Source organism: Schistocerca piceifrons, chromosome 3 (assembly GCF_021461385.2).
Source record: "Schistocerca piceifrons isolate TAMUIC-IGC-003096 chromosome 3, iqSchPice1.1, whole genome shotgun sequence".
Taxonomy (NCBI): Eukaryota; Metazoa; Arthropoda; class Insecta; order Orthoptera; family Acrididae; genus Schistocerca; species Schistocerca piceifrons.
The window spans coordinates 366,700,215-366,727,431 of NC_060140.1; the positions used below are offsets into that span (position 1 = coordinate 366,700,215).

General features: G+C 43.4%; 1 protein-coding gene across 1 annotated transcript in view; it reads right to left on the minus strand.

Moving 5' to 3' along the window:
• LOC124788662 (leucine-rich repeat-containing protein 51-like) overlaps positions 1 to 27,217 on the minus strand; it is a 159,785-nt gene that overhangs the window by 16,206 nt on the left and 116,362 nt on the right. Inside the window, exons 3-4 of the mRNA XM_047255938.1 lie at positions 24,772 to 24,898; positions 12,220 to 12,323 (exon numbers count right to left, since the gene is read on the minus strand). The gene's annotated coding sequence lies outside the window, so the exon portion shown is untranslated. The remainder of the gene's footprint in view (positions 1 to 12,219; positions 12,324 to 24,771; positions 24,899 to 27,217) is intronic.

The window sequence follows — 27,217 nt, forward strand, 5'->3', positions numbered from 1 at the left end:
CTTTACTTCAGTTGTGGCCTACATCATTGTGGTGAAATCCATTATGATATCCTGTATTTATTGAACAGGCATATTTTAGCTCTTGTATGCAGTCGCGAGAGACACCGAAGGCAAGATATTCACAGGTATTTAAACAATTTTTAACTACTAACTAACCAGTGGGACGTTACAACCTGAGTTCATGAATTCAAAGTAGCATAAACATGGCACATTCTTTTATTACTTGAAGTAAGAATAGCATTATATTTAAAGAGTAGTACTAGATTGCCCATTCTGTGTACTTCAAGCAACAGGAAGACTGTCATAATATTCCTGTGCTTCTGAAGCAAAAGAACTTTTTAAAATATGCAGAACCTGCTATTTCTCTCGACAGACGAGTAGCGGGTCTGAAAATATAAAGTAGAACATAGTAAAAATCACATAAGATTTGGAGATTATCATACACTTTCGCCGGCAAAAGAAAACTCAGGCAAATCAAACTATACTTCACTGGATTCTTCAGATGGTTGAACCGATTTCAAAGCAGCATGTTCCATTATAAGTCCTCCTAAATTTGACAAGTCTTCTGTGAGTTCTGCCAATGACGAGTTCTCTGACTCGATGCGTACGAAAAGGACACCACTGCTTGTACAACGGCTTCAGGAAAGCTATCCATTGGTGAAGAGTTTCGGATGTAACTCCAATAACATTTGACGGAGTAATATGAATATCTCTATAGAATCTTTAGAGATTTCTGTGTGAGATTTATGGTTTATAAACCCCATGTTTTTATTATTTTCCAAGTAAGTCCTTTTATTGGAAATAACGTCTCACTTGGACAGCGAATTGGCATCACCTAGTTCCAGTAAGGCGGATGTAGAGGAATTGTGGGCAAAGTTTAAGCATATTATAAATCGTGGTCTAGAGAGTTATATGTCTAGTAAGTGGATAAAGGGCGGAAAAGACTCACCGTGGTTTAATAACGAAATGAAAATGCGCAGAGCATACAACAGCTACCACCGTCACACCTTAGCAAAATATCTGACAGATAACTCGAGAAAGTTCTGGTCGTACGTAATATCGTTAAGCGGGTCTAAGGCTTCCATCCAGTCACTTGTTGACCAGTCGGGTGTGGCAGTTGAAGACAGCAAAACGAAAGCAGAATTTCTAAATTTCACGTTCAAGAAATCATTCACACAGGAGAATCGTACAAACATACCGGCATTTGACCATTGGAGAGACTCCCCTATGGACGACATTGTAATAAGCATAGCTGGCGTAGAGAAACAACTGAAGCCTTTGAAAGCCAATAAATCAACAGTTCTAGATGGAATCCGAGTTCGATTTTACAAAGAGTACTCTACGGCATTGGTTCCTAACCTAGCTGGCATTTATCGTGAATCTCTCGCTCAGCGTAAAATACCAAGCGACCGAGGAAAAGTGCAGGCGACTCCAGTATATGAGAAAGGTAAAAGAGAGGACCGCAAAATTACAGAGCAATATCGCTAACTTCTGTTTGAACGTATTCTCAGTTCGAATGTATTAAACTTTCGCCATGCGGAGTGGTCACGCGGCTTGAAGCGCCACGTACCGGATTGCGCGCCTCCTCCCGCCGGAGGTTCGAGTCCTCCCCGAGTGTGTGTGTTGTTCTTAGCGTAAGTTAGTTTAAGTTGTGTGTAAGTCTAGGGACCGATGAGCTCAGCAGTTTGGTCCCTTAGGAATTCAGACACATTTGAACTTTTTTTTTATTAAACTTTCTTGAGACTGAGAAACTTACGTGGGGGAATGAGCATGGTTTTAGAAAGCATCGCTCGTGAGAAACTCACTTGCCCTTTTATCACATGATATACTGAGAAATATGGATGAAGGGTATCAGGCAGATTCCATATTTCTAGATTTCCAGAAAGCATTTGACACGATGCGCCATTGCAGGCTGTTAACGAATGCACTAGCATATGGAATAAATTCACGGATACGCCAGTGGCTCGACGACTTCTTAAATAATAGAACGCAGTATGGTTTTTTCGACAGAGTGTTCATCAGAGACAGAGTTATCGTCAGGAGTGCCCCTGGGAAGTGTGATGGAACCGCTGTTGTTCTTTTACACATAAATAGTTTGGCGGACAGAGTGGGAAGCAATCTGCGGTTGTTTGTTGATGATGCCATGGTGTATGGTAAGGTGACGTTGAGTGGCTGTAGGAAGATACAAGACGACTTACACAAAATTACCAGTTGTTGTGATGAATGGCGGCTACCGCTAAATGTGGAAAAATGTAAGTTAATGCGGATGAGTAGGAAGATATGTGTAATGTCCGTATATGGTATTACTAGTGCCCAGCTTGACACAGTCAAGTCGTTTAAATATCTGGGCATAATGCTGCAAAAAGATATGAGGTGGAATGAGCGTATGAGAACTGTGGTAGGGAAGGCGAATGGCCGACTTCGGTTTATTGGGAGAATTTTAGGAGACCGCATATAGGACGGTGGTGCGACCTATTCTTGAGAACTGTTCGAGTGTTTAGCCTGTCTCATAGAATTTGTTCTGTCACGGTCGCCACTTTATAATATAATATAAAAAGTACACTACTGGCCAATAAAATTGCTACACCAAGAAGAAATGCAGATGATAAACGGGTATTCATTGGACAAATATATTATACTAGAACTGACATGTGATTACGTTTTCACGCAATATGGGTGCATAGATCCTGAGAAACCAGTACCCAGAACAACCACCTCTGGCCGTAATAACGGCGTTGATACGCCTGGGCATTGAGTCAAACAGCACTTGGCTGCCCATGCAGCTTCAACACGATACCACATTTCATCAAGAGTAGTGACTGGCGTATTGTGACGAGCTAGTTGCTTGGCCACCATTGACCAGACGTTTTCAGTTGGTGAGAGATCTGGAGAATTTGCTGGCCAGGGCAGCAGTCGAACATTTTCTGTCTCCAGAAAGGCCCGTACAGGACTTGCAACATGCGGTCGTGCATTATCCTGCTGAAATGTAGGATTTTGCAAGGATCGAATGACGGGTAGAGCCACGGGTCGTAACACATCTGAAATGGAACGTCCACTGTTCAAAGTGCCGTCAATGCGAACAAGAGGCGATCGAGACGTTTATCCAATGGTACCCCATACCATCACGCCGGGTGACACGCCAGTATGGCGATGACGAATACACGCTTCCAATGTGCGTTCACCGCGATGTCGCCAAACACGGATGCGACCATCATGATACTGTAAACAGAACCTGGATTCATCCGAAAAAAAGACGTTTTGCCATTCGTGTATCCAGGTTCGTCGTTGAGTACACCATCGCAGGCACTCCTATCTTCGATACAGCGTCAAGGGTAACCGCAGCCATGGTCTCCGAGCTGATAGTCCACGCTGCTGCAAACGTCGTCGAACTGTTCGTGCAGATGGTTGTTGTCTTGCAAACGTCCCCGTCTGTTGACTCAGGGATCGAGACGTGGCTGTACGGTCCGTTACAGCCATGCGATAGTGATACGAGGCCGTTGGGATCCAACACGGCGTTCCGTATTACCCTCCTGAACCCACCGATAACATATTCTGCTAACAGTTATTGGATCTCGACGAACGCGAGCAGCAATGTCGCGATACGATAAACCGCAATCGCGATAGGCTACAATCCGACCTTTATCAAAGTCGGAAACGTGATGATACGCATTTCTCCTCCTTACACGAGGGATCACAACAACGTTTCACTAGGCAACGCCGGTCAACTGCTGTTTGTGTATGAAAAATCGGTTGGAAACTTTCCTCATGTCAGCACGTTGTAGGTGTCGCCACCGGCGCCAACCTTGTGTGAATGCTCTGAAAAGCTAATCATTTGTATATCACAGCATCTTCTTCCTGTCGGTTAAATTTCGCGTCTGTAGCACGTCATTTTCTTGGTGTAGCAATTTTAATGGCCAGTAGTGTAATAAATAAAGTTTTTAGATATATGGAAATAATGATATTAATTTTCCGGCGTGTCGCACAAGCACAATAAGCCGAGCTATGTCTGTAAATTGGTAAAGAATCTTTCCGTATTAATTCCACCTAAGCTAAATAGTTTTTCTCCTGTTGTAGATTTATGCTTACCAATTAATAACACTACGTTCATATCCATCTACAAAATCTTGACCGTGTCCATCATTACTTTTGTAATTGGATCTTTTTGATAACTCCGAAGCACACAGGTTGGCTTCTTGGGTATTTGTTTATTGCAATACCATTGGAATAATGACTTAGTTTTTCACTGTTGAAATAATACTATATCCTTCCTTCTACACACATAAAAAATACAGACTTTTTGCTTTTTCTCACAACCAAAGTGGCTACTGCCGATTACGCTCCGAAATAACGTGCGTCTATCTTCATTCATTAACAGAGAGCGAGTTCTTCTTTTAGCGAGAGACAGGAAAAAATGTTATGTTTTTTGACATTTGAAAATCAAAAATACATGATGGTAGGCGTAGGCTCTACACTGGGCTACCGCTTCACATTTTCTCTTTGCCTTTGAAAAGTAAAATATAAAAGCAAGAAATGCAAAAGGTACATTACAATACCAGGTCGGATTGAAGGAGGACAGCGAAGCGATTCAGAGACGGGCGCTAGATTTGTTACCAGTAGGTTCAAACAATATGCAAGTGTTACAGAGATGCTTTGGAAACTCAAATGGGAATCCTTGAAGGGAAGGTGACGTTCTTTTCGAGAAACACTGTTGAGAAAATTTAGAGAGCCGGTATTTGAAGTTGACTGCCGAACGATTCTACTGTCGCCAACATACGTCACGCGTAAGGTCCACGAAGATAAGATACGAGAAATTAGGGTTCATACGGAGGCATACAGACAGTCATTTTTCCCTCGCTCTGTTTGCGAGTGGAGAAGGAACGTAAATTACAAGTAGTGGTACAGGGTACCCTCCACCACGCACCGTACGTTGGCTTGCGGAATATCTATGTAGATGTAGAAATGTTACTTTTACTGTGTCAAATAATATCTGTACTGCAAACCAAATTCTGCAAAAATCGAGTAAGGTCGACGTCCATATTTTGGTCGGAACGTGAATCACAAAACATATCAAGATTTTTCATGGCCATGTCAAGGTAATTCTAACAAGATGTATGCATCATTGAACACACATGATCGCTACCTGGTTTGGCAACATATTCAGGACAAAGGAAAAATGTACTCTCTGCATCTGATAAACAGTAGATGTAGCAAGCTTACGTAGATAACTGACGTTTATAAATACAATCTTAATTGTAATGTTAGGTAGAGGCAGATTCTTGCAAAAAATCCGTAGATATGGCTTTCTTTTCCATGCTTTTTCGATTTCCCTTCTGAGATTTCTTCTTCTTCTTCTCGTATAACGTGTTGGCTTGCAATTTGTAAAACTCGTCAGAAGTTTTCAAACTCTTCAATTGAATCTCAATCTCTCTTATGTCTGCTAGTTTATGCGCTTACGTTTCTCCGTTCCAGGAATTTCACTTTGACTGTATATTCTCCACAGGTACTACATGTATTAGCATCAGGATACGCAAAAGAAATATTGAAGTTCGTATGAAATTTGTCTGTGTAGGTTTCGTAAGCCGCCTTAATTGTTGGGCAAGTCTCTGTGAATAAATTGAACATTGTACTTGTATCTAGTTCCTCAGAATGCCTTCTGTTGTTGTATCTTTTAGACCTTAATAATTATGTCTGCCTAGAAAGGAGACAATTGTTCTGCGTAATGGCATTAACTGTTTCATCACTTAATTTCCAGGTTCTGTACCCTTGTTTACCTCCCTCATCAACAAGGGCATCCTAGTGTTTGAAGACTAATCTCTAAATGTTGAATGTTACTTTTTGAAATGCCGTGCATCGCCAAAAAAGCCTTATGACAAACTACAATTTCCTTCACTACATCCCATATGTGCCCTCGAACTCTGTACTTGTAAGTTGGATTGTTAAATCTTGCTTCACATTCATCTTTCCTAGGCGTTCTAAGCTGTATTGGAAGTACAGAAATGATTCCATATGAATAAGAAATCTGAAAATCCACAGATAGATGGACTAAGCCTTTTGTTTCCCTATTTAATATGTACTGAGCTCTTGATTTCCCTGCACAGATTTTTTCAAAGCTCATCTACAATATGACTGACTAGTCCTTCTCCCTTATTATAGTAGGAAATACTGGGTGTGTTCCATACTTTTTTATACTGGCCAAAACTCAAAAAATGAAAAATTGGACTTAGCTCTTTCCTCTTTATGGCCTTTGAAATCCTAAAAACAATCTTGCACCTAGGTTGTAATGTTTACATCCACTAAGACTAACCAACAGGAAACATTCACTTAACTAAAAATGAGGACATTAAGTTGGTGGCTGCTTTTGACAAGAACATTGCTAAAATAGGTCCAGAAATGCGCATTGAATTCTTTAGTCTTTACATTTAACCCGTTCACACGTCCCTCTCTCAAAGCTAAAACTGTGTCTGTCTCCTCTTAATCTGAAAGCATCCAGCCTTTTCTTTCGAAATACAATACGTTAAAGATGTCAGCAATGCTTAGTAACAAGTGCTGCTCATTCTGAAGGTGCTTTGGTACAGCCGTTGAACCATTCTCTTTATTATTATGCTCTTTGAAGTTCCTTCCTTCTGACTCACGTACCACATCTCACAATCTTGACATTTTATTTCGTAAATTCTCACTTTCCCCAACCATTTCTCATATGTGCTAATCTTATGCTTCAGCCTTTGCTCCAGCTTGTTATCTATCCAGAATACATTTTTAAACCCTTTATTGGTGAACAACTTCGCCAGTTTATATGAGTCGCAAAATGATATGACTCTGTATTTTTGTGGATTTATCTCGTTTTGTTGGTGTCTGTGTCCCACCGCTACATCAGTCCTGTCTGCTGAACCCGGATCATGAACATTTTCTACTGCTAATTTTCTAAATGTTTTCATTTTTTCATCATCGAGCTTAGGGCTTAACAGGATGATGTACACCTGTGCCCTCCATTTTTAAAGAATACTATTCTAAGTTTATGGTGATTCCATGAAGTCTTATTAAGTACTACACCTTTGAACGTGAGTTTCCTGTATATTCCTATATCTAGTCTATTATTCTTGTTCTTGATCATCAAAGCAAGGTAATTTAAATATCCCTGTTGTTTATGCTCTAGTGTAAATACAATATTCTTAATCATCTTGTTAAGATCGCTCACCAATCCATTTATTTCATCCTCGGATTCTTGAAACACTCTTAAGTATCTTCTTTACATATGTACTTTATCGCTGTGCTTAACATTTTTCTTTAAAAAACCTGTTTCATATACATTCAAAAAGACGCCTACCATCTGCCCTGCTGACGCACAACCTATTGTTAAAACCTTTTCTTGTATGTAAGACTTACCATTTAAGTTAAAGTAGTTCTTCCATGCTCACGAAAGTTTTTTTCGATGATGCCTGTAGTTTCCTCAACCAACACAAATTTGTACAGGTTAGTTACATATGATAAAATGTAGAGAACCAAATGGTCCTGCAGCCGCACTATGTCCTGGGGACTGACTGCCGCAGTCAACGACCTGCTGACACAGCACCCTCTGCCACTCTGCGACCTTCGCATCCGATCTACTTCCGCAAGGCAAAGACTGAGTTATCGGGCACTGATCATCCTTTGAAAAGCTTCCATACTAGCAAGTGTATTCCATGACACAAAGAAATGTGGCCATGATACTTCTTCCGCATGATCAGGTACCAGACGGTAGCATTTATACCATCTGGAGCCAGCCAATCACCATCGGAAAGCTAGGCTATGTGACGACGCCCAATCTTGCCAAATGCTGACGTGAAGACAACGTCGTCCATGTGGTGCAGCTATCATCATCACCCAGCCTCGAGCCTTCGATTGCTGCCTAACTTGGCAGCCCATAATTCTGCCGCCACCGTGGGCCTAGTCGCTGTGGAACAGACCACCTTCACATGATCAAGGGCTCAAACTGAGGAACTAAAAGTTCCCCAAACTTATTCCAACATGTACTCACCTCGACGTACTTTTTACTTAATGTACAATACTTTGAACAGACTGACGGCGTCACCCATTGTGGCTAATCTTTTCATGGAAGACTTCAAGGAGAGAGCACTCCAGTCGTCGGATTTGAAACCTACGTGTTTCTGGCGATGTGTGGACGACACCTTTGTTATCTGGCCTCTCGACATTGCATCGCTGAATGTTTTTCTTGAGCATCTTAACTCGCTTCATCCCAACATCAAGTTTACTATGAAGGTGGAGAATAACGGCGAACTTCCATTCCTGGACGTGTTAGTACGGAGAAAAGAAGATGGCACATTAGGTCACTCAGTGTACCGTAAACCAACACACACGGACTTATACTTACAGGCCACCAGCTGTCACCATCTTTCGCAACGAAGTGGAGTACTTAGGACGTTGGTTCACAGAGCACGAGCCATATCAGACTCAGACATCTTATCCAATGAGCTACTCCTCTGCGTACCACTTTCCAACAAACGGATACTCCGAACGGGAGATTCGCCGTGCCTTACACTTGAAGCGGGCTACCCAACGTGAGGAACTGGAAGAAGGCGAAGAAGAAAGGGGAATGGTCATCTTGCCATACATCGGCGGTGTCTCTTCAAAAATAGGAAGATTATTGAAGAGGCATAAAGTTAAATGTGTCTTTCGTCCGCCGGCAAAACTCAGAGCTCTCTTGGGCTCATCTAAGGACAGCGTTGGCCTAAGAAGACCAGGCGTTTACGAGATTCCTTGTAGCTGCGGCATGTCGTACATCGGACAAACTTGTCGCACTGTAGAAGAGAGATGTACTGAACACCAACGCTACACCCGTCTGGAGCAACCAGAGAAGTCTGCAGTGGTCAAGCATTGTCTCAGTACAAGCCATTCTACGAATTATCAACACACCAAAATTCTCGCATCGACGAATTCGTACTGGGACAGTGTTATTAAGGAAGCAGTAGAAATACGTAGCTCGACGAATCTTGTAAACAGAGACACGGGCTTTCAGCTCAGTACAGCTTGGGATCCAGCAGTGGCCATATTGATGTCGCATCGAGCAGAGAGGAGTACCATTGGTCATACGACGGATGACGATTCGCCAGAAACATAAATATTCTGTTGACAACGGGAGGATAGTCACGCGCCTACGCGGACGCGCAATTTTGCTTGCGGCTTCCGACAGAGGTCGCTCGAGCGGCCGATGGCAGCGTGCGCGGAAGTCTTTGGTTCTTCATCCTGTAGGTGGCGTTGCTGTCCTTCCAGCTATCGGTTGATATCGTCGCTATTGGCCATCGAATTTGGCGCCTCCATGCATGCGCACTTCCTGCCTAAGACTGTCATAAATAGGGGACTCTGGTCCTGCCTTAGCAGTGTGTTCGTCGCACCCGAAGATGTCGGCCAGTTGCGCTGATGAAATATTGTGGAGTTTTCACTATGACGTCCGACGTCTCGCCCGAGAACCATATATACAGCATGTCCGTCGGGAAAGCCTCAAGCAACATATGTGACACTTTTTTAATGTTATATCGAGTTCATGTTGAATATGCATCATCCGAGTCTCACATTTAAGTGAAGAAGCACCATTGGGTTTCAGTGAAACTCTCCCTCAGCCATTCCCCACCACCCCTCAACCAGTCCTAGTTATCGTGAGGACAGCTGATAAAAGTAGTAAAATAGCTAACTGACTTTTGCAGGCTGCGACAGAGGCACTATATTTCTTGAAGGAATACGTCTCACCACGACTGCAAAGTTTTTATTTTATTCCGCAGAATTAACCAGTATCGGTAGTAACAACATTACCAAGTGCCTACTGCAATTAGACACAAAAAAGTTGTACATAATGTGGGAAACATGAAATGACAGGCATAAGAAAGTGGGAAAGACCAGAGAGAAAACACACAAAGTCATTCTGTGAGATAGGAGGCATCAAAAAAACTTCACTCACATTTTATGTGAATAGGACTGATACTTTAATTCCTAACTGACAGCTATTAGCCTGACCGCAAAGTAATTTCAAGCATCATTTGTCAATCAGGCTGTCTCAAGTAACGTCATGCTTTAATCGCAATGGTTTTCATGTAATGTTTCATACACTTGTTGGTTGTGAAAGGGTAGGTGGTTGTGTGCTAGTGGTACTCTGGAGGAAATGGAGAGGAGATGCAGAAGATGTAGGCATGAGACAGTTTATTGATTTTCCGGTAAACAAGGGTAGAAACTATGTGCCCGCGGCTGTCGGGCGTCAGGTGGTGGGCAATGAACCGCAGACCGGAGTGGACTGGCGTGCACGCACTCACTATGCAGTCAGCCGACGGCGTCTCAGTTCCCGTGGCTATAGGTGGGGCGAGCCCACATTCAGCGTCAGTGGTAGTCGGTGCCCACGGTCAAACGCTGGAACGGTGGTTAGAGAGCAGTCGGTGGCAGGCTTGGGGCTAGGAAGCAATTCCTATCTCGGACCATAAAGCGGCGTCAGGACCTCTGACAAGCTGTCAACTGGAAGGGCAACAGGGCGCAAGCGGCCAGTTGGCGAAAGTTGTGCGGCAGCCGTCATTGATTCGTATCACCGTTGCGCTGATGACAACTGCATCAGGAGAGCGTTAACGACCCCCGTAGCCTTGCCTTGCCAACCAATTATGGCCCAGAAATGGTGCTTGTTAATGCGGAAGGCTTATACTACCGCATACTTCAGTACCGTGAAAACTAAGTAGTGCTGTTTTTTGCCTGGAGAACTGAGTCGCTGTTGATGAAGTTGTCCGTATGGCTAAATGCTGTGTCGGCTGGCTGAAGTTCGTGCCCTGAATCTGGCACCATCCTACTGTCTTGGCCCATACCATTATAGTTGACATTCTGTTCATTGTTTGTTTACGAGGTGAGATAAAAAAGTTTCCGTTAGGAAGCCGCACACTCCAGAATCGGTGTGCCAAATCAGGCAAAATCACCGTGAGCATTGAGGCAATCATCCCACCGATGCACCATGTTGAAGATACCCATTTGATAAATGCTACACATCCTTGGGTGGACACTCCAAGGTCTTTTTTAAGGGGCCGAACGCGCGATAATAGCGTGGGGAGAGATAACCACTATAGGGCAGGTGCTTAAGTGTCTTCTACTAGGAATGGCGTAACGGATGAGACTGGCTTTCCAGATCAACCGGCGTCTTGTGTCGAATCGCGACCAGTACGGAACTTCCCGCTCCATTCCACAAGAGTGGTTTTGGACGCACATGCTGCCTCATACACATTCTTCATTCTTCGATGGATGTCTACTGGTGTTTTTCCTGCATTTGATAACAACGTCGCCATAGTTCGAGTTTCCACCTTTACTACACGCACATCGGAAAAGAACGAATGTCACACTAATCCCTTGCCTACTGACGGTGCTTATATACCTACATCGGAGTTGCGCAATGTTTCATATACGCTTCGGCAACGTTCTGAAACGGAAACTTTTGATCGCCACCTTACATATCTCATGTTTGTCTCTCTACCCTTTGTACTTATATCACGTGTAGCCTCTGAGATTACCTTTGTCAACACTCTCCTTCCACATCCTTATGTGGACACTTCAAGTCGCAAGTTAGCTGTGCACGAGACATGTGTATGTCGGCGTTTGCTATCGTTTGCCCTGTGTGGTCAGCGCCTGCTGTCAGTTTTCTGTCTGAGCTGTTCCTCTGATCTAGGCTTGCGTCAGACTTTCTCTCTGCTTATATAGTTCTCCATGTGGAACACATATCACTCATTTTACAAAGTGGCACATTCATGAACAACTGTGTAATAGACACATGCTTATTCACACGATACAAGATTCGGATGTAACATTATTTTTCGTACTTTTTCTCTCTTTTATATATGTTTGCTATTTCATGTTCCCCACATATATGTATTTTTTTTTTTTTTTATTGGACTGCAATTTCCACCTGATATTGATATTTCCACCGAAACTGGCCCGTTATGGAAAACAAAATTTTTAACAGTCGTGGCGAAATGCATTCTATTAAGTAGTAAAATACGTGTGATTGCATTATTATTACGTTTACATCAAGATCTTCGCGGGAGTCTGATTGTTAAATCCCAGACAACCGACGCATCCGGTGCTGGACGAACGGCGATTCCAAAACTTGCACACTAAAATTAAATTTCATGTTCACTCAAGTTCTCATTTAATCCACAGTTTCTTGCAATAAAGAGAAAGTAAAAAGGCGGCAGGGACGCGCCTCACCTGGACACGTGGTCGCAGTAGCGCTTGAGTAGGGCGGCCAGCTGTGAGTCGGTGGGGCAGTAGCAGGTGCGGGACCTCAGCTTCGCCGCGGACACCTCCAGCTCCTGCGGAAACAGCACGGCATAGCTGCAGTCGAGGCCGGGACAGGAATTCATTCTCATGACGCACTTCTTTTGGAGAAAAACAACATTCCATTTGAGGAGACTGTGATTATTTATTATACGGTTGTTTTTGTTTTTTGATACACTTTTCTTATGACACTGTCATAACCGATTTCAGCCTAGAAATTCAGATGCTAGATTCAAATGGCTCTGAGCACTATGGGACTTTACTTCTGAGGTCTTCAGTCCCCTAGAACTTAGAACTACTTAAACCTAACTAACCTAAGGACACCACACACACCCACGCCCGAGGCAGGATTCGAACCTGCGACCGTAGCGGTCGCGCGCTTCCAGACTGTAACGCCTAGAACCGCTCGGTCACTCTGGCCGGCTCTGATGCTAGAATAGAGAAAACAAAACCTAAGGGCTAAAACAAGTACAAACATGTAAATATGGTTCACGCCTGTGGACGGCATGTGTTCACCAAATGCCGCTCGTAGATGTGCACCGTATGCATGCTAATAGTACTTTACCTGCCTTACAAGTAGGCCTAGTGAAAAGATTTGTACTTGTTTCAGGTCTTAATATAAGTTTCCGTTTTCTCTATTCTAGAATCTAAAGATGACCTACGTAGATCTAAATCGGTTATGATTGCATCAAAAATGAAAAATGCCTTATATTATTAATTTTCATCTTTGTTTGGGGGCCAATAGAGAAAACTTGCAGGATCGGAAACTATTTCTTTGCTTCAACATTAAGAAAAACTAACGTCTTTGCATATAAAAAGAGTGTATGCATGTATGTGTGTGTGAATGTGTTCTAATATAGATTCGGGATACCAGGCATATAAAAAGAGTGTATGCATGTATGTGTGTGTGAATGTGTTCTAATATAGATTCGGGATACCAGGAGATATCCTTATTTGTGGAAGTATGACTGAGAAAGTGGTGACATACAGGCATGACACTGCTATGTCTGGCGCAAATTTCAATTAAACAGGGTATATTAAAGGATTAGTACATGGAAAAATATACTCTTGGGGTAAAATGTTAAAATAACAGAAAACGACCGATATTAGTGTGGAATCCATAGTTTTTTGTGTTGCTACAATGATTGGTGACACTCCTACTGATGGGATACAGTTGGGAACAGTGAAACAAAAGCAAATAACTACGCAGCGCTGGAATTTAAATACGAGGTCTTGCTGAAAAGTAATATCTTCGAATTTTTTATGCGAGAACTCTTCAAGTTTTTAAAATAAAACGAACGTAATTATCATTTTACATATTTATCCTCTATGCTTACATATTTTCAGCCCTCTGTCGATAGAGCGCTCCCAATTGTCGCGTGCAACACGGCGGAGGCTCGCGTGGTTAGAGTCGCCTTGTCACGGATTGCGCGACCTCACCCGCCGGAGTTTCGGGTCCTCCCTCGGGCATGGATCTGTTGTTCTCAGCATAAGTTAGATTAATTCAGTTTAAGTAGTGTGTAAGTCTAGGGACCGATGAGCTCAGCACTTTGGTCCCTCAGGAATTCACACATATTTGAACATTTGAATGTAATTACATCGGTGTTGAGAAACAGCGTGCTGTGATCGAGTTGTGAATTCGAAGAGTTCATGCTGACATGGAGTACCCTCTCTTTCAGCATTACAATCCTAGACCACACGTGAGCGCTGCGACATCTGCAACAATGTGATGCCTTTCTTTGGTGGGCTCACTGTCATCGGTCATCCTCTATACAGTCCCGATTTGGCTCCACCCGATTTTCATCTGTTTCAAAACTTAAAGAACGCCTTCGAGAACTTCACTTTGATAGTGATGAAGCGGTGCAAGCAGAGGTGAGGTTGTGCTCAGACATTCTACAGCGACAGTATGAACAAACTGCTCTCTCATTGGGAGAAATGTGTTCGTCACCAGGGTGACTAGGTTGAGAAATAAATACGTAGACATGAAGAGTAAACACTTAGAATGTTCATAACGCTTGTTTTATATACGAAGCATTATGAGTTTTCACATAAAAAATTCAGAGGCATTACTTTTCTACATTGCTTCATAAAAGAAATGTATAAGTATGTTACCAAACACAGGTCACGAATCTGTGACTTCACGATGCAAGGAAAGAATCTGATTCATTTGAGATGAATAAATTGCTATTTTGCAAGTTATAGAGCTGTTAGTTCCATAAAATTTCGGGCGTACTGCCAGATGTCTCCAACTTACTACCACGACATTTCGGCGCAGTGTCTTCTAACCATCTTCAGCTGAATACTGACAGGAGAAGCACTGTGCTCACGCATTTAAGACAGAGTACATATGGATGGAGGAGGAGTTGCCACATTTATCAAAAACTGCCATAAATTCAAGAACATTGACATTAATAAATTCTGTTTAGAGCAGCATCTAGAAGCATGTGCAACAGAAGTAGAGTTCCATAACAGATCCTATGTAATAATGACTATTTACCGAGCACCTGTAGGAAATTATAATCTATTCTTAGATCATCTAGAAGCTCTTTTGGGTTATTTAACAGGAAGAAACAAAGAAATTTTGATTGCTGGTGACTTTAATACAGATTTTCTAATACAATCTTCCAGTAAACATTCACTGCAGTTAGTAATGTTGTCTTTCAATCTAACTCACACTGTACACTTTCCAACTAGGATCACTAAATCCTCAAGGACAGCCATTGATAACATTTTTATAGACAAATCAAGGGAACAAAATCATATCATAAAACCTGTTATAAATGGACTATCAGATCATGACATGCAGCTCCTTGTTTTAGATGTAAATTCTAAGCAGATTATCAAGACTGCTAAATCTGAGTACAGGAGAGTAGTCAATCAACCAAAAATTGAGTGTTTTAGAAAACTGCTCAAAGATATGAACTGGAAAGATGTTTATAGTGCTCATGACATGAATGAAAAATATAACACATTCATGAACAATGTCAGTACCATGTTTGAAAACTGTTTTCCTCTAAAAGTTACCCAAATTAAACAGAAGACTATAATAAAACCATGGATTACACAAGGAATAAAGATTTCCTGTAAGACAAAAAGGAAAATGTATCTGTCGACCAAGAATAGCTCCAATGCTGATGATTTAGCTAAATACAAAGAATACTGTAAAACATTAAAAAAAGTAATTCAGACGTCTAAACAAATGCACTATGAGAAGAAGATAGCAATGTCAGGGAACAAAATAAAAACAATATGGGATATAGTGAAGGAGCAGACTGGTAGAACCAGAAAGGAACAGGAGCAAATAGCACTAAGGGTAGATGACACATTAGTAACTGATGGGCATAGTGTGGCAAATCTATTTAACAAGTACTTTATATCCGTTACTGATAGATTGGGACTTTCAGGATCAGTAAATAATGCCCTTGAATATCTGAAACTAGCATTCATAAATAGCTTCAAGTACATGAATATATCACTCACTTCACCAAAAGAAATAACTTCCATAATAAAATCTTTAAAAACAAAGCATTCTAGTGGGTACGATGAAATACCAACAAAGTTAATTAAGGCATGTTCTTGTGAGTTTAGTACAATTCTAAGTTACTTGTGTAACCAGTCAATTATAGCTGGGACATTTCCTGACTGGCTAAAATATGCAGATGTTAAGCCTCTATTCAAGAAAGGGGATAAAAAGATACCATCAAACTACAGACCGATTTCACTTTTGCCAGCATTCTCAAAATTTTTTAAAAAAGTAATGTACAAGCAGCTGCTCAACCATCTGACCACAAATAACATACTATCAAAAACACAGTTTGGATTTCTGAAGGGTTCTGATACCGAGAAGGCTATTTACACCTACAGTGAAAATGTACTTAATTCATTAAATAACAAATTACAAGCAGCAGGTATTTTCTGTGATTTGTCAAAGGCATTTGATTGTGTGAACCACAACATCCTTTTAAGTAAATTAGAATTCTATGGTGTCACGGGCAGTGCTGCAAAATGGTTCAAGTCATACCTCACTAACAGGAAACAAAGGGTGTCAGTGCAAGGGACTAGTGAATTAAGTCATCAGTCATCATCAGAATGGGAAGAAATTACATGTGGTGTCCCACAAGGATCCATCTTAGGGCCATTGCTTTTTCTTGTATACATTAATGATCTCTCATCAGTTACACTGCCAGAAGCAGAGTTCGTTTTGTTTGCAGATGACAGAAGTATTGCAATAAATAGTATGTCAAGTGTAGTTCTAGAAAGATCTGCCAATGATATTTTCATGGATATTAATAAATGGTTTAAAGCCAACTCACTGACATTTAACTTCGAAAAGACTCACTATATGCAATTCAGAACCTGTAAGAGGCCTCCACCCAGCATATGCATAAAATACGAAGAAGAGCAGATAGAAGAGGTTGACAGTCTTAAATTCCTGGATTACAACTTGATAATAAATTCAGTTGGGAAGAGCACACCACAGAACTGCAGAAACGCCTTAACAAATCTGTATTTGCAATTCGAGTGTTAGCAGACATAGGCGACATAAAAACGAAATAGCTTGCATACTTTGCCTACTTTCATTCCATAATGTCATATGGTATAATATTTTGGGGTAACTCTTCAAGTCAAACAAAAGTTTTCAGAGTCCAAAAGCGTGTAATACGTACTTTTTGTGGAGTAAATTCACGGACGTCCTGTAGAAACCTCTTCAAAGAACTGGGTATACTAACTACTGCCTCTCAGTATATTTACTCATTAATGAAATTTGTCCTAAATAATATATCTCTTTTTCCAACAAACAGCTCAGTTCATACATACAATACCAGGAACAAAAATGATCTGCACAAGAACTTAAAAACACTTACTTTAGTTCAAAAAGGGGTCCACTACTCAGGAACACTCATCTTCAATAATTTGCCAGTAAACATAAAAAATTTAGTTACAAATAAAGATCAGCTTAAAAGGAGCCTGAAAGACTTACTAGTGGCCAACTCCTTCTACTCCATTGACGAATTTTTTAATAGAAACAAATGATGTATTGTACATATAATCATACTATTAGTATTGTTATTTCAGCTTAAAAAAAATAAAAAAATAAATTGACATGTTCCACATCCACGAGGATCTCCTCAACACGGATCTATGGAACGAAAAACTAATCTAATCCAATCTAATCTACCCCGCCGACACATGTGTAGTGCCGCGCGGAGTAGCGGTGTTTTGTAAGGCGTCTTGTCACGGTTCGCGCGGCCCCTCCCGTCGAAGGTTCGAGTCCTCCCTCGGGCATGGGTGTGTGTGTTGTCCTTAGCGTAAGTTAGTTTAAGTTAGATTAAGCAGTGCGTAAGCCTAGGGACCGATGGCCTCAGCAGTTTGGTCCCATATCCCTTACCACAAATTTCCAGTTTACATGCGTAGTGTGTCCAGTTGGCGTTGCGCACGCGCCGTTTCTCTTCAAGTCTGTGTGCTCCGTCGCGCGCCCTCCGTGGTGAAAGCTGGATTATCGATATCAGATCGATTCTGTTCGCATGGCAAACGACGCCGGTTACGCAGAACACGAAGTTTTTCTATAATGGGATTATACGTAGAATTTAACTGGAAACCTCCGTCTCGATTAATAAAGGACTCAGACAGTCGTATTTCCACTGAATCAATGATGGAAAAATGGTTCAAATGGCTCTGAGCACTATGGGACTTAACATCTGAGGTCATCAGTACCCTAGAACTTACAACTACTTAAACCTAACTAACCTAAGGACATCACACACATCCATACCCGAGGCAGGATTCGAACCTGCGACCGTAGCGGTCGCGCGATTCCAGACTGTAGCGCTTAGAACCGCTCGGTCACTCCGGCCGGCTTAATGATGACGGAGCTCCAAAAGTTTGACGTATGGGCCCCAATTTTCGCTTTGGTAGTATTTCATCGAATGACCAACGGAAATACAATGTTCAGCGATGGGGGCCTCAGTGCCTTTCTTGTCAGTTTTCGCCTGAAGATTGTCAGAAAACTCTGCGCCGAAATATCGCGGCAGCAAGTTGCAGACATGCAGCAGTTCGCTCGAAATTTTATGGAACGATCTGTGCGCCGTGAAAGTTTTAAATCTCATACAGAGCAGCTAGAAAATGGTTACTTTGGAATGTGACGTAGCTGCATAGATTGTGTTAACAAGGTACTACTGAATACACTGAAATTATACCGTTTGTTCACTCCGAAAATAAGGAGAAGACCTTTAAGAAATATCGATTTCTTTGAACGAATATTCAGTAAGAAAAGCAAGAGCTGCAACATCCGTCTCCAGAGCAGATGAGGTATCACACAGCAGTCTCATAGACCACCACAGCAGTACAAGGACACTCGCCGTGGTGCACGACATGGCTTTAAAAATACTCTGACGAGTCTGATTATTATGAACACGTCGGAGCTGTGACGTCCACACCGCGTATCTCGTGAGATGTCGCATTGTGATGACTGGCGAACGATATTTTTCACTGCTTTTAGGCGTAAGGGAAGACATTTACCGGGAATACAGAAGGTGTAGAGATCAGTCAAGGCTGATTCGGGAGAATCGTGGTTTCAGCGTCGTTTACCCTTCGCTGTTTGTTCGTGGTATGAAGGACGTTCACAGGTCCAGTGGCAGTCTGCACAAAAAGAAGCAATCTATCGTCACAAGCCAAAAAAATAAATGGGAAAGACAGAAGAGAGGAGTGAGAGTTCTCGGTAGATATTACACAGTCGCACAAGTGACATGGTATTGAAAATTTGCTATGAAACGATATTACAATACCATGCAGAAAGAGTTGAAGATTTACAAGGGGACCTTACGGTCGCGGAAATTCAGTTCAGGATGAGACTTCGCAAGGTAGCAATATACCTCATCCACAAAAGTTGAAAAGCGCAATAGCCATAAGATTCCAAGAAAATGGGTGAGATGTGGCATGCCTTTACAGTGCACACAGTGACTTGCCCCCTCTCATATTTCTATCATGCGCTGAGTAATTCAATTTGGGGAAATATAGCCGAATATGGTCATTGTGAGGCTTGTATTGAGAGCCCAGAAGATATGAATATTTTCCTCTCTAATTGCATGCGGTGAAGAGTTGCTACTTCTTCCCACGCTGCGTCTCTCGTCGCCTGTGTGGTCCGGAAAGACAGGAGCGTTCTGCTGGGGATAAAAGAATTATGCCGACGGGTGTGAGGGAGTCGAGTGGATGTTGTCCACAGGCCGACATTGTCATAAGAGCGGAGGCGACACGCCCACAGGGGCCTGAGGGAGCGGCTGCGGTTAGAGATTCCGTTACTTCGCAGAAACTTCGTGAAAACACTTTCTGATGGGCTACGAGCGAGGCGTGGTAATGACTTGTGTTCCCAGGCAGTCTTGGAGGGCAAATTTCCGCGTTTTCTGCAAAGATCATAACTGTGATTGGCTTGCTCAGGTGATAGCTCCGTGACGTAGCAAAATCTGCGCAGAAATTGGCGCCAAGTATCGCCATTGGTGGAATAGTAGTGCTTCGGCAATAGAGTGGAATTTTCCACCGGTTTTCGAGTTGCTGATTGGCACGTTTAGCCACGGCCAGTGTCGTGGGGGCGGTAATGTTCTATGTTTGACCTGTACAGGTGCTCTTGGTAGAGTCGAGTCTAGCTTTTAGGTCGGAGTAGGATACAACATTGAGCTCTCGATGCTCTGGACAGCGTGCTTTCCGATGGCTGTCTAATATACTTTCGTTTAGTAATACCCGTTTGACGAAGTTGCTGAAGTTTTGACTTCAACGTAACTTTCCGAATACAGTTGGCAATTGAGCGTTCTGTGAACAAGCGACCTATGTTGTCCGTCTTGAGCAGTTTTGGCTATAGTTGACTGTATTGGAGTTACTGTGTGACTTCGCTTGTTAAAATCAATCACTGTGTTGTGAGTGATTGTGTGGCGAGCCTTCTTCGTCTCCCTCAGAGGCGCATTTGAATTCCTAGGAAGTCTTTAGTCTGGAACAACCAGACCAGGATAATTTGTTTCGGGCCATACCCGCGACATTATCATCACCACAACGGGGCGCAGAAGCAACCAGCCATCGCCTCCGGTACGCCAGATCGTGTCCTTGTAGTTAAGAAGACAGCTTCGTAATGTAGCAGCATCGGCAGATAGGGAATTTTGCTATGTGATAATCAGAGCTAAACAGAGCGCGCCTATTACCGTCTTTTCTATCATGGTTCCGTCTTGGGTGTTCATTGTCTAAGTTCTCACTACTGTAGCAGCAATTAATGTTGGGTTGACTGGGTGTTTCTCTTAAGATTTGAGTTGCAAGGAATTGGCTCCACATACCACTTGGTCATAAATGTCACGAGCTAGTTTATGGACACCTTCACCTTCACAGCATTTATTTGAGTATGCAATTTGAAGTATTGTAAATGATTCATATGTTTTTTTTACTTTGAGTTTAGTCATAATAAATTAAATTGTTATTTTGAACAGAACTTTCATTCTGTAGGTTGGTAGAGCAACCCTTTCATTTCTCACTACGTTAATGAATCTTTCCTTTATGAAATTAATTTCTATCAAATTAAATTATTGCAGATGCCAAACTCTACTCCACTTTCAGGGTCGTTTACAGTCAGTTCGCGTTTCTTCTTAATCCATCTGCAACAGCAAAAGTCCGAGTTAGAAAAAGGGGGGGTGGGGGGCTTACAGCATCATTTCCATATGAAGATTCTAGAAGAATTTAGTGTTAAACACACTGCTAGCCCTGGCACCTCGCAAGGGCGCTAAAGTTTTAGGCAAAGTTCATATACCGGTCAATTTATATGTTACGGCAGCACAGCGAAATGGCTGCACCTATAGCAGACTCGCTTGCCACACGGGCGATCTAGATTCGATCCTACCTTCAGGTAACTTTTTATTTCCTTTTTTAATTGTTTTAAAATACGTAAAATATTATCAGTAGCGGGTAAGGACGGTCCATAGTTCCGTGAGGATATCGACAATTCCTGACCATCTCCCTACTTGTACGTACAACAGGGCAACAGCTATACTCTCTTCTTCCACGTAGAAACCGGTTACTCAAATTTATAAAGAATATTCTTAATCTCTCTGCAGCTTATAATATTGTCGAATTTGCAATAACATTTTAACGACAATAGTAACAGTCATTTCATAAAAAAATATAATTATTTGTGCAATCCTAAAGATCGACTGCACACGGACCAGGGCAGAGCTGCGAAACGGCACCAAGAAGGCGCTGACCCGCGCACCAATGGGAAGAGCGGGCAGCGCCACACCTCCAGGAAGACAGATTCAGCACCTCCTGTCAGCTCTGGCTTAACCAGCCGCCTACAGCTGGTAGGGCCCAGTTTGGTCGCAGACTTCGAGAACATCAGTACTGAGTAATAGGAGGACGATACTTAGCCTCCATTCTGTGAGTAGTAACATTGGGTAAAGCAATTGCTTTAGGAGGCACAGGAAGCACACCAAGCCACCTCATGACGAGACGTTATGCTTCTTTTGTTTTTAGAAATAAAGTTTTCTGTTAATTTGAAAGTGTTATGTACAGATCATTTTGGATTTCTGCCACCAGTCATCACAACTTCTCTCCTTCCTTGTTTGTGTCGGTGCCGACTCCCACAGTAGCCGATACAACATACTTTTAAGATTTAATTGATAATACATTAGATCGCTAACTTTACTTCAAAGGTATTATAATTTTTAACAAAATTAAAAACATAAAATAAAAAGTTATCTAGAGGTAGGATCGAAACTGGTTCGCCAGCGTGGCAAGTGAGTCCGCTACAGCTGCAGCCATTTCGCTGCGCTGCCACAGCGTTTCGCCTGAAAATTCACAGCCCTTTTTCTGGGAATCTTCTGGCTAGTGCGCCTTACAACTTTTGTGGGCGGACACCATTGAAGTATACTACTGGACTACGAAGTCTCATTCCGAAGTGAATTTCTGAGACCATAAGGTACCCTTGTTAATTGACAATGAAAGAGCCAAAAATAATCGACAGATGGGATCCATTGTTCTCTGCATCAAGAAGCACTTTGTGCTACATTTGTAGGCATGCAGTCGTGAAAAAACTGGTGGTGTGAATAGAAAAATTTGTGACGTTGCACGCATTTGGTTCAAATGGCTCTGAGCACTATGGGACTTAACATCTGAGGTCATCAGTCCCCTAGAACTTAGAGCTACTTAAACCTAACTAACCTAAGGACATCACACACATCCATGCCCGAGGCAGGATTCGAACTTGCGACCGTAGCGGTCGCGCGGTTCCAGACTGAAACGCCTAGAACCGCTTGGCCACTCCGGCCGGCTTGCACGCATTATTCTACTGTCTGTTGCAATAGTTCTCTGTGGCATTGAGCGAAAAGCATGGAGACTTTGTACATTATTCAAAGGTGCGTTGCTTAGATCGAGGGGCACGTCTGGAACGATTTATCGATTTAAAACTCACTATTGTTGAATTCATGAAGGAAAAAGGAATGCAGCACCGAAAATTAGAACATCTGAAATGAACTTCAGACCTCGCATTTTAAGTGGACTTGATTGCACACTGCCGACAATAAGGCACTGCACGGGGAGAAACAACGTCTTTCTGATTTGATGAGGTTGCATTTAAAAAAATAGCTTTGTAGAAGGAACACATTCTGACGAACACAGTCGAGTTCCCTAAGCTCGCCTCCGTTAAAGAAAACGCAAGATTTGAATTCATTGTGGCCCTGAACGATCTACAAGGATAGGTGTGCCGACTGAAAAATGCCACATCGCAATTCTAAATGAAATATCGCACTGTGCAGAGTACTTACCGGAAGGAACGAGCAAAGCAGAGGCAGACAGAACCTTGGCCCACACACGGCTTGCATACCGGGCCCGCGTGAAGTTTGCCACGCCGTGGCCGGCCCTGACTTTAAATGGTGGTATCCAGAGTGATACCGTTGAAAGCAGCGGAAGAGGCACTAACGAAACGGGTCAAACCAGAAAGCTCGCCTCACACTGGGACTCAAGTAATCTATTCTTGCTGAGCCGAAAAGAGCCTTTGGGCATTCTTAAGCTGCACGTGAATTCGAAGTAGTATGCCAAAAGAACTTGAGATATTGTTCGAAAAAGAATCGAGACTTATGATCGTTCTAACTTAATTTTAATGGCAGAACGTAGGCTCTGATTAGAGAATGCAGATATCTGACTACTGCTTTACAATGTGATATTACTGATATACTTATCAACCTCACTGTTAAGTGACAACGCCATCTACACTGAAGCGCCAAAGAAACTGATATGGACATGCATATTCAAATATATAGATACGCAAACAGGCAGAGTATGGCGCTACGGTCGGCAACGGTTATATAAGACAAGAAGGGTCTGCCGCAGTTGCTAGATCGGTTACTGCTGCTGCAACGGTAGGTTATCAAGATTTAAGTGAGTTTGCACGTGGAGTTATAGTCGGCGCACGAGCGATGGGACACAGCATCTCCGACGTAGCGATGAAGTGGGGATTTTCCCGTGCGACCATTTCACGAATGTACCGTGAATATCAGGAAACCTGCAAAACATCAAATCTCTGACATCGCTGCGGCCGGAAAAGGTCCTGCAAGAACGGGACCAACGACGGTTCATCGTGACAAAAGTGCAACGCTTCCGCAAATCGTTGCAGATTTCAGTGCTGGGCCATCAACAAGTGTCAGCGTGCGAAACATTCAACGAAACATCATCGATGTGGGCTTACGGAGCCGAGGGCCCACTCGTGTACCCTTGATGACCGCACGACACAAAGCTTTACGCCTCGCCTGAGCCCACCAGTACCGACACTGGACTGTTGATGACTGGAAACATGTTGCCTGGTCGAAGAGACTCGTTTCAAATTGTATCGAGTGGATGGACGAGTACAATGGAGGAAACCTCATAAATCCGTGGACGCTGCACGACAGCAAGGGACTTCTCAAGCTGGTGGAGGCTCTGTACTGGCGTGGGGCGTGTGCACTTGGGGTCATATGGGACCCCTGATACGTCTAGATACGACTCTGACAGGTAACACGTACGTAAGCATCCTGTTTGATCACTTGCATCCATTCACGTCCATTGTGCATTCCGACGGACTTGGGCAATTCCATCAGGACAATGCGGCACCCCACACGTCCAGAATTGCTACAGAGTGGCTCCAGGAACACTCTTCTGAGTTTAAACACTTTCGCTGGCTAGCAAACTCCCCAGACATGAAAATTATTGAGCGTATCTGGGATGCCTTGCAACATGCTGTTCAGAAGAGATCTCGAACCCCTTCGTGCTCTTACGAATTTATGGACAGCGCTGCAGGGTTCATGGTGTGAACTCCCTCCAGCACTACTTCAGACATTACTCGAGTCCGTGCCAAGTCGTGTTGCGGCACTATTGCGTGCTCGCGGAATCCTACACGATATTAAGCAGGTGAACCAGTCTCTTCGGCTCTTCAGTGTATTTTGTGGATTCAGTCTGTTGCATTAATGTCTAACACAGACTTACCTTCAGTAACGTTTTATTCCTCTGTGTAGCTCTCAGTCTTCTTTCATGCAAGCTTTCTGCATCAGCAACTTCTACTATATCTGCTGTTGAAATCCTCTGTTTAGCGAGATTATCCCTCTGGCTCTGCCTGCGAAATAAGAAAACCTCTATAGAATATTTAATTGTCATCGAAACTACACACGAATCGCAGCTCTCTGTTTTCTGGAAGATCCCCCAAAAGTTACACTATTATGTAATTGGAAGGACTCCTCCTATTACGTGAAGATTCCTCTACTGATCGCACACTTTTACTTCGCCCCTGAGGGGGGATGCAGGGAGCGGAAGCTTGGGTAGCCTCGTAGCACGTTGCCTGCTGAGACGGGCCCCGCCTCCTTCTTTCTGAGCAGCCAATTTATAGCTTTAAGTGAAACGAACACGCAATGGATTAATGCGTCGCAGAAATGACACAAAAGTTGGTTGAGTGGCTAGAAGGACCAGGATTGCCATCAACAGTCGTCAATGATCAGATTTGAACATACACTCCTGGAAATGGAAAAAAGAACACATTGACACCGGTGTGTCAGACCCACCATACTTGCTCCGGACACTGCGAGAGGGCTGTACAAGCAATGATCACACGCACGGCACAGCGGACACACCAGGAACCGCGGTGTTGGCCGTCGAATGGCGCTAGCTGCGCAGCATTTGTGCACCGCCGCCGTCAGTGTCAGCCAGTTTGCCGTGGCATACGGAGCTCCATCGCAGTCTTTAACACTGGTAGCATGCCGCGACAACGTGGACGTGAACCGTATGTGCAGTTGACGGACTTTGAGCGAGGGCGTATAGTGGGCATGCGGGAGGCCGGGTGGACGTACCGCCGAATTGCTCAACACGTGGGGCGTGAGGTCTCCACAGTACATCGATGTCGTCGCCAGTGGTCGGCGGAAGGTGCACGTGCCCGTCGACCTGGGACCGGACCGCAGCGACGCACGGATGCACGCCAAGACCGTAGGATCCTACGCAGTGCCGTAGGGGACCGCACCGCCACTTCCCAGCAAATTAGGGACACTGTTGCTCCTGGGGTATCGGCGAGGACCATTCGCAACCGTCTCCATGAAGCTGGGCTACGGTCCCGCACACCGTTAGGCCGTCTTCCGCTCACGCCCCAACATCGTGCAGCCCGCCTCCAGTGGTGTCGCGACAGGCGTGAATGGAGGGACGAATGGAGACGTGTCGTCTTCAGCGATGAGAGTCGCTTCTGCCTTGGTGCCAATGATGGTCGTATGCGTGTTTGGCGCCGTGCAGGTGAGCGCCACAATTAGGACTGCATACGACCGAGGCACACAGGGCCAACATCCGGCATCATGGTGTGGGGAGCGATCTCCTACACTGGCCGTACACCACTGGTGATCGTCGAGGGGACACTGAATAGTGCACGGTACATCCAAACCGTCATCGAACCCATCGTTCTACCATTCCTAGACCGGCAAGGGAACTTGCTGTTCCAACAGGACAATGCACGCCCGCATGTATCCCGTGCCACCCAACGTGCTCTAGAAGGTGTAAGTCAACTACCCTGGCCAGCAAGATCTCCGGATCTGTCCCCCATTGAGCATGTTTGGGACTGGATGAAGCGTCGTCTCATGCGGTCTGCACGTCCAGCACGAACGCTGGTCCAACTGAGGCGCCAGGTGGAAATGGCATGGCAAGCCGTTCCACAGGACTACATCCAGCATCTCTACGATCGTCTCCATGGGAGAATAGCAGCCTGCATTGCTGCGAAAGGTGGATATACACTGTACTAGTGCCGACATTGTGCATGCACTGTTGCCTGTGTCTATGTGCCTGTGGTTCTGTCAGTGTGATCATGTGATGTATCTGACCCCAGGAATGTGTCAATAAAGTTTCCCCTTCCTGGGACAATGAATTCACGGTGTTCTTATTTCAATTCCCAGGAGTGTATTTAGACTCACACTGTGGACAGATTTGAGTTTGCACCCACAATATTTTCGCTCAGGCAAGTGATAATAAGCTTTTCATCACCATAGCTCCTTTCCTTACTAATCAAAGTTTCTTTTAAAGTCTCCATTCAGCTGCATAAAGTTTGAGTGCTACAGTTACTAACATTAATTAAATGTCTCAAATGCAAAGCACGCACTATTAGCACCAGGAAGGACACAGTAGTTAATAATTAAACTTTCGCTACTTGAGAGGTCCCTCAGAAAAAACGAGTGATCCAAGTACAATGAAACTTTGTTGGAACATTTTTAAGGACATGCGGAAGAGAAATAATGAAGAAACCATTGAACCAAACACAAATTTCAATGTCTACACGAGAGAGTAACATTTGTTAATTGCGTACGATGTTTACGTTCCAGGTTACAAACGTCGCTGAATGTGAGGACCATCTGTATCCACGACAGCCTGAAACCCTACTAGAGATACCTTTCCACAATTGTTTGCATGA